Source organism: Oryctolagus cuniculus, chromosome 16, assembly GCF_964237555.1.
Source record: "Oryctolagus cuniculus chromosome 16, mOryCun1.1, whole genome shotgun sequence".
In the NCBI taxonomy this organism is placed as follows: domain Eukaryota; kingdom Metazoa; phylum Chordata; class Mammalia; order Lagomorpha; family Leporidae; genus Oryctolagus; species Oryctolagus cuniculus.
The window spans coordinates 63,966,035-63,973,730 of record NC_091447.1 but is presented as its reverse complement, the minus strand read 5'-3'; the positions used below and the strand labels follow the sequence as shown (position 1 = coordinate 63,973,730).

General features: G+C 43.1%; 1 pseudogene; it reads right to left on the bottom strand.

Annotated features, from left to right (window-relative positions):
- Nucleotides 1-6,039: 6,039 nt before the first annotated feature.
- Nucleotides 6,040-6,942, bottom strand: LOC138845757 (olfactory receptor 7A17-like; annotated as a pseudogene).
- Between the last annotated feature and the right edge of the window lie 754 nt (nucleotides 6,943-7,696).

Here is a 7,696-nt window from a genome sequence, read left to right as displayed (position 1 = left end):
TGAGTTCTTGGGCTCACCTGGACAAGACCTCTCTCTCTCTCTGCGACAGGAATGTCTTTTTGGATGGTTGCTGCTGGAGAAGGTGAGGCTGTGGCCCCAGACAAGACAGCAGGAAGGGGTGAAGCCTCACTCCACATGCCTCAGTTGGGCCTCCAACATTTTATCAAACACATCTTCTCAAGCTTGTGGTAGCATCTTCTGAAGGGCTGTAGCAGAGGAGATGTGTACAGCTCCCTGGGTCTTCTCCCTGCTGTACAGCTCCTTCCCTCTTGTTTCCTCAACCCCCAAGCTCATCAGGTCCCTGTGGAACTTTGCCTTGTGTACAGATTAATTTTTCCTGCTCCCAGGAGCTAAGGTTTAAAAGCAGGTGAATCCAATCTTTATTGCTACTTCTCAATGAAGTCTCTTTGTTTCCAGAGGTCTTTTCTCAACCCTGAGTTAAGGTTTTCCCCAAAGACTAAGATAAATGATCATACCCATGCCCCCAGGGACATCACAGCACTGTTTGCTAATGGAGACTCACCCTTGCTAGCTTGTCTCCTAAAAACAAGAAGGAGAGCCAATTCCCCTGATAGGAAGCCACAAGTGCAATATTCCCTGACAGGAAGCCACAGATGCCACAGTCTGTGGCTTCGTGGTGCTTTTATCAAAAACAACAACAGCAAAATAATGAGGGGCTGGCACTGTGACCTATAGGATAAAGCCACCGTCTGCAGTGCCGGCATCCCATATGTGTGCTGATTCGAATCCCAGTTGCTCCTCTTCCCATTCAGCTCTCGGATATGGCCCGAGAAAGCAGTGAAAGATGGCCAAAGCGCTTGGGCTCCTGCACCCACATGAGAAACCTTGAAGAAGCTCCTGACCCCTGGCTTTGGATTGGCACAGCTCTGGCTGTTGTGGTCATTTGGGGAGTGAACCAGTGGATGGAAAAGCTCGCTCGCTCTCTCTCTCTCTTGCTCTCTCTCTCTCCTTCCCCTCTAGCTCTCATAACTCTACCTTTCAAATAAGTCAGTAAATAAAATCTTTTTAAAATGAACAGCTTAATGCTTGTAACATGAATTAGCATCTGACATCCAGGTCTTTCTCTTCATACACACAATGCTTGGCAATGAGTGGAGATGTATTTAGCTGTCACAAAATGTTTATCCTCAGTGGAGCAATTATAAGGATTCTCTCATGTAATTTCTATAAAGGTCCACTCTGTGTGTTCAGCGCTATGTGGACTCTGATGATGTATTTGCAGTGAAGCAGTTCTGAAGTGCTAAGAGACCTGCCCTGAGTTGCAGACCAAGCAGTGGGTGGGTTCCTATTGGGCTCCATCAAGATATCTCCTGCTCTGAGGTCACAGGCCTGTGCTGTTTTGACCAGGAGTGAGTTTTCTGTGCCAGTACATTGGCAAATATCCAGAGGAATTTGGCCATCATATCTACAGAGGTCCTCCTAGCACCTAGTGGGTGCCAGGACTTGGGGGAACAACCCTTGTTTGAGGAGTTTCTGTAGAACCCCCAAAACTGAGCCAGCGCTGCGGCTCACTAGGCTAATCCTCCGCCTTGCGGCCCCGGCACACCGGGTTCTAGTCCTGGTTGGGGCACCGGATTCTGTCCCGGTTGCCCCTCTTCCAGGCCAGCTCTCTGCTGTGGCCAGGGAGTGCAGTGGAAGATGGCCCAAGTACTTGGGCCCTGCACCCCACGGGAGACCAGGATAAGTACCTGGCTCCTGCCATCGGATCAGCGCGGTGCGCCGGCTGCAGCATGCCGGCCGCGGCGGCCATTGGAGGGTGAACCAATGGCAAAAGGAAGACCTTTCTCTATGTCTCTCTCTCTCACTGTCCACTCTGCCTGTCAAAAAAATTAAAAAATAAAAAATAATAAAAAAAGAACCCCCAAAACTGGCCTGTGGGAGACTGGCATTGTGGTATAGAAGGTTAAGTCTCCCCCTGTCATGCCAGCATCCCATATGGGTTCCTGTTCAAGTCCCAGCTGTGTCACTTCCCATCCAGTACCCTGTTAATATGCCTGAGAAAAGCAATAGAAGATGATCCAAGTGCTTTGGCCCCCGCACCCATGTGGAAGACCAAGAAGAAGTTCCAGGCTTCTGGCTTCAGATCAGCCCAGCTCTGATTGTTGTGGCCACTTGAGGAGTGCACAAGTGGATGGAAGACCGTTTTTGTCTCTCCCTCTCTCTGTAACTCTGCCTCTCAAATAATTGAATATGATCTTTAAAAAATGGGATCTGCTTGCCAAATATGCACAAAGTCAATCACTTCTACCACTTTAGGGCGGTAGAAGAAAGGTAACATTTATTGTCATTGGCAGAGCAAGGAGCTACTAAGCTATTGTTTAGTTCCAGGGCTCCCTGAGTTGTTGGGGTGAAGTTGAGGCCATTTGGTTTGTGTTCAAATTGCCGATTGGCCAGCGGTACGTGTGGCTTCCCATTGGTTGATCAACAAGATGGTGTTCATTAGGGAATTTTTATGGTGGCCAGAAGGCTTTAGTTAGCTTGGGGACTATGACAGAGTGTTAATTCCTTTCTTCTCTGGACATGGAATTTCCAGAAAAAAGAAACTCCCAGGACAATACCAACTGGCAAGTTGTTATTTATTGGAGAAACATGACTTCTTGAGTGTGGTTATGTGAGTCAAGTTTAGCAAGTGGTTGATTTGCCATCCAATGGCTTGGCAAGGGCATGTTAAGATGTGGGCAGGAGGCCAGGAGACTGGGACCTGATGATGTGCAGCATCTGCCCTCAAGGCTTTGAACAGGGGGCTTGGTTTCACCACTCCCAAAGGGTTTATCCAGCACAAATGCCAGCAGTGGAGAGGGGACAAACCTTACTCTATGTCAACTTACCCAACTTCAGTAAAGTCTGCATCTCTTGCGGATCTTGTTCAAATGCAAGCTCTGATTTGATAGAAGGAGGATGGGCTCAGGGAGTCTTCAGGGGTAACCAGCTTCCCGTAGTACAGGATAAGGGGGGTGAGGTTATGGGTGGAATGCTCTTACAAAGAAACCTTTGTTTTGGTTTCTAACCCTTTAGTTTTTACAGCAATGTTTGGTCCACAGCAGCACTGGGAGAAATGTTGACAAACAGTGCTTGCTCCCATGCATGGCTAGCTTCTCCCAGTTCCCACATGCCCACTTGAGTGGTGTGTTTCTACAGTTGAGCCTGTCTTGATGCATTGCTATGATCAAAGGCCACTATGATCGGAGCACGTGCATTCTGTGGGCTTAGATGAATACATAGAGATACATGCACACCGTTGAGGTATCCTAAGAAGACTTCCACCCACTAACAGACCCTGGGCTGCTATGTCCACTCCTCTTGCCCATTAACTCCAGGAAACCACTGTTGTTTTCTGCATCCACAGTTTTGCCTTTTTCAAGAAATTCAAGTAGAGTTCTAGGGGTCTTCACTCCTAGGGGTTCTCATCAAAATGTGTATTACAAAAAACCTATGCATGGATTTCAATTTTTTTCAGTGTAATACACTTATATTTTAGTTCCATTTTTGTCTACACCCTGTTTGAATTACCCACATGCTTTCATATGTACTTCTTTTTCCAGAAATTCACATGTGTGCAACTTGCCCTCATGTCTTTTTTTCAGATGTTTTCATTTTTAATGGTTCTGGGCCTTTTAGTCTTTAATGTATTTTTAAATGGTGCTGTTTTATTGTTTTTATTTATTACTATCTGCTTGAAAATTAGAGAGAGAGAATCAATCTTCCATCTGCTGGTTCACTCGCCAAATGTCTGCAACCTCTGGGGCTAGGCCACACTAAAGTCAGGAGCCTGGAAGTCCATCTGGGTTTCCCACATGGGTGGCAGAGAGCCAAGTCATTGGGTCGTCATCTGCTGAGTTCATCAGCAGGAAGCTGGGTCAGTAATGGAGTAGCTAGGTTTGAACCAGGGCTCCAATATGGGATGCTGTGTGCCAAATGACAGCTTAACCTTTGGGGTCACATTGTCTGATCTGTGGCCTTTCTATCTGCTAGGATATTCTCCTCACCCTTATGTTAACATCAGCCTTCTTAACATTTTTTATGTTTTTATTCTGATTTTTTTGTTTCATATGTATCCATCTGGGTAGGTTATATGGTTTAATGACCCTGCCCTTTTCATCTAACCCGTTGGATATGTCGCCATCATGTCCAGAGGGGTGCATTGCTGCTTTGATATCTGTAGGACTGGTAGTGATGTCTCCTCCCTTGTCTCAGCTGTGCCTCAGATTTCCATGCATAACCTCTCACGGCCCATTCTTGGAGCCAGACTTGGATTTATGTAGTGATTACTCTACTGCAGCAGTTTTTAAAGAAAATCTTTTGTTTATGTAGATTTTAAAGAAAATCTTTTGTTTATGTAGATTTTAAAGAAAAGCTTTTGTTTATGTAGATTTTCTTTATTGACACTCTCATGTTAGTAACTATAGCTGAATATTTATTGAGTTCAAGAAATTATGCAAGAACACAAAATATCCTCTAACATATTTTAGTGTAACAATCACATATTGTATGGGTATAGCATAGTATTTCTTTTTTCCCCAAAGAAACCATTTATTTAATGAGTACAAATTTAGTAAGTACAACTTTAGGAATATAGCAATCCTTCCCATCATACTTGCCTTCCCACCCTCACTTCCACCCCACTTCTTCCTCCCTTTCCCATTCCCAGTCCCACTCTCCATTAAGAAAATAAAAACTGTTCCTCAACATTAAAGACCAGGGCTGTTCAAGTCTCATAGTCTCAATTTCACTTATAACTATTTCGTTTATAGCATAGTATTTCAACCCATACATATAGCTGCACTGATCACATCAGGATAGTTAGCATTTCCACTTCCTTATTGTTTCCTTATGCTTGGAGACCTTGAGATCCTCACTTCCAGTGCTCAAAAAAAGTTGATAATATAATATAATATATTACTGTGACCTACATCTACCCTATTAGAACTTACTCTAACTGTTGAAAGTTAACTTTCAAATGTACTGTATAAAATATTCTGAGAGCACCATTTATTTCCTTTTTTTTGCATCACATACAGTGATGCAAAATCTTCTTTTGTGCACAATTGCTCTACTTTTCCTGTTCACATGCAAATCAGTGTTTTGAATTCTAATGGTGTGGATTACTTTTCTGTCTTTTTAAGCTTCAAATAACTGAATCGTACAATGTGTATCTTTTCTGGATACCTTATTTAACCCAACTGTATGTTTATGAGTTTGTATTATTATTTTTTAAATTTTATTTAAGTTATACAAATTTTATGTATTTCATATATACTGATTTAGGAACATAGTGATACTTCCAATCCTATCCTGCCTCCCATCCATGCTTCAACCCTTCTTCCTCCTCCCTCTCCTATTCCTACTCTTAATTTTTACAAAGATGTACTTTCAATTCACAATAGCTAATATATGGGGTTAACCCAAATGTCCATCACCTGTTGACTGGATAAAGAAATTATGGTATATATACATTATGGAGTACTACTCAGCTGTAAAAAAAATGAAATCCGGTCTTTTTGCAACAAAATGTCCCCAAAAGACAGACATCATATGTTTTCCCTGATCCAAGTCATAGAGTTTGTATTATTTTAAATAAAATAATCCATGTTTCCAAGAAATGCCCCCAACAGATTCAGCATACACCTCCTTTGCAAACATTGAGTCCCATGCTATGGTTTTCAGAAAATAATGGCTTCTCACATATTTCTCTATAGGAAAAATTATTCCTAAGATATCCTTACTGTCCCATGAGACAAATGGGAATTTCCAAAAATTTCTGATTCCATGTTAGGATTCGCTTTTGAAAGTAGGAAAACATCGAAGGGAAAAGCTGTGGATACTGAAGACAACAGAAAGCTTAGTAAGTAAGTTGCTGAAACCGTATTGAGGCATTCATACCACAAAATGGAAGCTCTAGTAAATAAACATAGGAAAAAATTTTGTTTTCACAATCATATCCAAGATTAAGAATTTTGAGCTGTGAGGTTTCATCCTTGCAATCCTTGGCACTTCTTTGGCCCAAGACAATTGACCCTTTTATGGTTTCCAATCAAAAGTACTTTTCAGAGCCCTCTTTATGTATTCATTTCTCAGACTGTAGATGAAGGGGTTCAGCATGGGGGTGACCATGGTGTACATCACAGAGGCCATTGCAGTTGAATGTGGGTTTTGGATAACAGCAGAGCTAAGAAGCACAACTAGTCCTGTGCAATAAAATAAGGAGACAGTGGAGAGGTGAGAGGCACAGGTGGAAAATGCTTTAATGCCTCTCCTGAGCTGTTGACATGACACAGATGGAGGACACAGTTTTAGAGTAGGAGTAAGAATCCCAGTCAGGGGACCCACACCAGGCAGCACAGATAAAAATTATATAAACAGATCATTAAGAAATGCTTCAAAGAAGACACTATGGACCACATGATTCAGTTCACAGAAATAGTGGTGTACTTCCAGATCTGCACAGGACAATTTCAGCACCATTAAGCTGTGTAACAAGGCATACAGGACACTGATGATCCAGCACATGAGAACAAGATGCAGGGCAGGGGGGGGGGTTCATCATGACCATGTATTACAGGCAGCATAGGCCATCACAACTGGAAAGAAGGTGTCCATTCCTACAAAAAGAAAGTAGGAGAATGTTTTAGTGATGCGTCCATCATAGATGATGATTTTGCTCTGTGTCTGGATGTTCACCAGCATCTTGGGGATGGTGGTGGAGGTGAAGCAGATGTCAACCAAGGACAGGTTGGAGAGGAAGAAGTACATGGGTGTGTGGAGGTGGGGATCTGAGAGGATGGCCAGGATGATGAGCAGGTTCCCAGCCACAGTGACCAGGTACATGGAGAGGAAGAGCCCAAATATGAGGGGCTGTAGTGCTGGGTCCTCTGAGAGTCCCAGAAGGAATTCTGAAAGTCCTATATCATTTCTTAGTTCCATTTTCTTGAGCTGACTACTTGGAAAGAGATAAAAACATGACTACATTTCCTAGAAAGTCATGGCTCACATAGTTGAAATGCTACAATTTCTATTTTATAGGCTGAAAATTGATCTCTACAGTGTATGTACGGATCTGGTCCCAAATAGGGGACTCTTGTACTGTCATATCTGAGTAAGCTTTCCTTTCTGCTTAGCATTTCACTGATGTTCATGTACATGTTAGACTCTTTTAATAAGGAATTTTTCTTGCCCTTGAGCAGTAGAAATTGATTTCTGAGCATGTTCTTAGCACTGTGCAGTCAACAATCTCTCATGCTGAAAAGCAAAGTTCCCTACATCCCAATGATGCAGAAAGAATATCAACAAACAAGTGAATGCTATGAATGAAAAGAACTTAGGCATAACACATCATCAGTGAAGGGTGTTATTTCTAGCAGGTGCCTGGGTAAGACCAGAACAGGATGCCATGGATCATAAATGAAGGGACACAGGTGATATTTGGAAATGAAGGACTAGTAGGGGGTCAACCTGTGCACAGGCCCTGGGATAGGTGTTCTTACCTGGTATCAAGGCTCCGAAGAAGCAAGTGAGGCGATGACAATGAGAAGGAGAGAGAATGGTGGGGGATGTGTTCAAAGGATGTTGAGGAAAGAGGTCCCCTCATTGCTGCTTCTGAAGTATCCACATAGAGTCCACTGTCTGCATGATGAGCCTCCTGCACCTTGTTGAGTTTTCACTATGCCGTGTGAGTATG